Source organism: Cylas formicarius, unplaced genomic scaffold, assembly GCF_029955315.1.
Source record: "Cylas formicarius isolate icCylForm1 unplaced genomic scaffold, icCylForm1.1 PGA_scaffold_12__32_contigs__length_19106922, whole genome shotgun sequence".
NCBI lineage: Eukaryota > Metazoa > Arthropoda > Insecta > Coleoptera > Brentidae > Cylas > Cylas formicarius.
The window spans coordinates 98,869-103,070 of NW_026844225.1; the positions used below are offsets into that span (position 1 = coordinate 98,869).

The 4,202-nt window shown below is 35.4% G+C and overlaps 1 long non-coding RNA gene across 1 annotated transcript; it reads left to right on the top strand.

The window, feature by feature from the left end:
• The first annotated feature begins 2,396 nt into the window (after positions 1-2,396).
• On the top strand, positions 2,397-3,339 carry LOC132695876 (uncharacterized). Its single transcript, XR_009617899.1, has 4 exons — positions 2,397-2,504; positions 2,555-2,757; positions 3,086-3,222; positions 3,280-3,339. It is a non-coding gene; the product is annotated as an uncharacterized LOC132695876 (long non-coding RNA).
• The last annotated feature ends 863 nt before the right edge of the window (positions 3,340-4,202 follow it).

Below are 4,202 nucleotides of genomic sequence, written 5' to 3' on the forward strand. Positions count from 1 at the left end.
CGCGAGATATTATGAAAACCGAAAAAGTTTGAATGGAATCTAACGTTTTCTTTTGTTTCTCGAAGTAGTAATTAAGCGGAAAAGTACTCGTAGTATATTGATTAATTGTAGAAATGTCACATTTTCTACATAACAACTTAAGTTAAATAAAATGCAAATTAAATTATTAAAAATTACCGCTTTGTTGTTTTCGTTATTTACTATGCCCGAACCTACGACGACACTGGAGGGTATCTTAAATTTGACCTGCTTGGTTTACCTGCCTTTCGTAGGAATGCGGGTTGTTTCACGTGTCAGTCGAAGTTTAAAGAAGCGTTTGTGTTAAGGGTTCGTTTCTGTTATCCACGTTTGTTGCTTAATGCAATATCGCCAACGAGTTTAAGTTTTGTGTTCATTGTGTATTTCATATACGGATAAATAAAACAAAAAAGACTGGAAAAAGATAGGTAAGAAGCTTTCGGAATTGCGACTTTAATGAGTAACCGCGTAACATTTTGACCTAGTATTATGTATATGTTCAACGAGGTTTCTATACTTAATTAAAAAAAAAAAAAATTGAGGAGTGATCAAAGGAGGCTGAGGTCGGAGATACGGATCTTTTTTAGTATCCATTTTTGTTTAATAAAACAACCAAAAATGCTCGCTTACGTTTTTGAAGTAGGTAAAAAGGAAACAGAATTTTCATAGAAATAACGCACGATATATCTCCCAAAAAATTCAGCCATATGAACAACGCGAAGAAGTTAAGCAGATAAAATTTTACAAGATTTTTGGGGACAAAGTGTAAATTCGGATTGTGGAAAGTAACAGATAGAGAGAATGAGTTACCTATATAGAAAAAGAGAGACAGAAAGGTAGATTTATTTAAACGTTTCTCAATCATCCACCCATCGGAGATAATAAATAACATTCGCTAGTTTTTTTTTTGCATGTATTGAGTTAAGTTCGGAATAGAAATATATCAATAATAACAATTTAAATTTAGGTTTAGGGGTTAGAACTTTTTAAGTTTCAAGAAAAAAAACTCATGTTGAAATTTTTGTATTTGGAAGCTTCTGTTGTTTATTAATTAATAGACACTGGAAAATGTAATAATAAAATATCCTACGTGTCCTCTTAAACTCGAAAAGAGCTAATTTATCTTAGAAGAGTACGTATTTTTGGTAAAATAGATATTTTTTATATTAAATATTTGACCGATCGATGTAATTCGTCAAGCAGAAACCGAGAAGAAAAGTGACGCTTGTGCTGTTTTCTGACAACCCGACCCTGCTTCGTGTACAAATGCAATGACATTTCGGCAGGGCTATAGGCTACGAAACCTTTCAAACTCGAAAAGGACGAACTATTTTAAAGAAAAAAGGTACTTCATTTTTGGTAAAAGTAATAGATAATTTTTTTTTTACGCTAAATATTCCACAGATCGATGTAACTCGTCAAGCAGAATCCGAGAAGAAAAGTGACCGGGGGTGCTGTTTGCTGACAATCGGACCCTGCTTCGTGTACAATTGCATAGCAGGAAGACCTGAAAGATTTCGAAACTGCGTGCGTGCGTGGAAGGCTGCGTTGGGGCGAATTTTGAAAATTACTGAAAGTTCAACAATTTTGGACAATTGGCAGACGATATAGACTACGAAAAATTCCGAACTCGAAAAGGACGAACAAATTTTAAAGAAAAAAGGTACTTCCTTTTTGGTAAAAGTAATAGATAATTTTTTTTTACGCTAAATATTCCACAGATCGATGTAACTCGTCAAGCAGAATCCGAGAAGAAAAGTGACGGGGGGTGCTGTTTGCTTACAATCCGACCCTGCTTCGTGTACAAATGCAATGCCATTTCGGTAGGGCTATAGGCTACGAAACCTTTCGAACTCGAAAAGGCGCTACTAATTTTGAATAGGTACTTAATATTGGAGTAAAAGTAATAGATAAGATTGTTTTACAATAAATATTTGACAGATCGATGTAACTCGTCAAGCGGAATCCGAGAAGAAAAATGACGGATGTGCTGTTTGCTGATAGTCCAGCCCTACTTCGTGTACAAATGCATGGCGGAGAGAGCAGAAAGTTTTCGAAACTGCGTGAGTGGAAGTCTGCGTTGGACAAATTTTGAAAATATCTGAAGGTTTAACGAATTTTGGAGAATTCGACAGAGCTACAGACTACGAAACCTTTCGAAACGAACACACGTATCCTGTTGAACTTGAAAAAGACGAAATTATTTTTAAAAAGATATATTGTTGCTAAATAATAGTTTTTTTTTTAATTAAAATATTTGACAGATCATGGTAACTCGTGAAGCAACATCTCAGAATTGAATCGGCGAGTTGTGTATTTGCTGACAATCCGAGCCTGCTCCGTTTAGATTTGCTTAACGAGGAATCAAAAAATCAAAAAAAAGGTTAACGATTTGGATCATTTTGGAAGATACGTACGCCGCGCTTTTCAAAGCGGACAGACGTGCCCTTGTCCAACTTGACAAAGGCGGAATTATTTTAGGAAAGGTATATTATTTGTAAAAAATATACAATTTTTTAAGTAACATATTTGACAGACCATGGCAACTAGTAAAGCAGAATCCGAGAATTCAATCGGCGGCTGTATGTTGACTGACAAGAATATAATTGCTGTTAATCCGGCCCTGCTTCGTGTACAAATGCATAGTGGGGAGACATGAACATTTTTTGAAATTGCGGCCCTATCCTCTTGGGATTCTACGTTGGACAAATTCTGAAAACGACCCCAGAAATATAATTGGTGAGAAAATAGTTTTTTTGTGTGTTAACAGTTAACAATTTTTTATTTTGGAAATAAGGGGTTTCAGTATGTACTGGTATTAGTGAATCAATTTAATGTCCTCGGCATCTCTAAACCCCCTCTTGAGACGCGTTAACGATCCGGATCGAGTTACGTCGCGTAATTATGTCACTTTTTTAATTAAAAAAAAAAGGTGATGTACCTACCATACTTTAGAAACCCCTACTCCCCTTTGGAGGTGATGAAATAAGTTTTGGCATTAAATATAAGTTCCTCATATTACTTTGATATGATAAGTACAAGTCTTGCCGGTTTTTTTTTTTAAAAGAGGTTCAAACCCGTGCGAGGTGAGCTTTCATATATGAAACAGACCAGTCATGGGGACACGAGATATGGAAAGTTTCAGCGTAGTCGTCGCCACATTGCTGCCAACACTGCATATATAAGGAATCACGAACCATTCAGGTAAAATTTTGTAAACGCATATTTATGGCAATATAGAACCTCTCTTTTTTTTAACAGGAATATTGAGACTTAGACCAGTATCTTTTTAAGTCGGCATGTGGGGTAAAGAAGACGCGGAAGCTTCAGTCGGGTACCATCGGTAACGAAGGCGATTGATATATTTCCACCACTACATAAGGTGGATTGGAATTTCCCATTTGATGCTTTGACTGACTAAATGAGAAAACTTGGAGGTAAGCTCTTACGGAATTTTATGGAAATATGTTTAGTAACATATTGGTGCATTACTCTGTCTTCCAGTCAGTTTCACATAAACTTTGCACGTATTATAGAAATGCCACCTAGTTTTTTTTTGTGTTAATATTATTGAAAGTAGTAGCTGGTAGCTGTAGTCGTAAGCCCAGAGAGTCTCTGTTTTGAACATAATACACAAAATGGGGCGTTCAATAACTCTGATTGCTTAGACTGCATGGCTTTTAGAGTCGGCGTAAAGTATGGTAATATACCCGGATCAAATTCAGAACTAGAAAATCGTTGTGTCTCTGCATTAAAAATAATAGTAAAATTTATTGTAGGCACCTAGTAGAGTATCGAAAATTTCCATTCTTAGTGCCAAATTGGTTACTCCAGTAAATTCCAACTGTTCTAATTTTTTTAATAATTTATGATGTTAGTGAGTTTCATTGCAATTATTTGTTACTTAAATCTTCTGCGTACTAAACCTTCATTAACAATACGCTATTCTTTAACGCAGGTAGAATTAATGACGCTGACTAACCTGATTTTGTCCAGGGGGCATAGTACGGTAGTTTGTACTGTGATGTTTGGTAGATTGGCAGTGAGCTCTCATTTATAAAACTGGGGAATGTTTCGATATGTTCAAATCGTAAACACGTATCATTAGAATTATATTTTTAAAATATTGATTAGGACATGTACTGAGTAACTAAATGCTCTAGCAAAAATATTCACACATATTG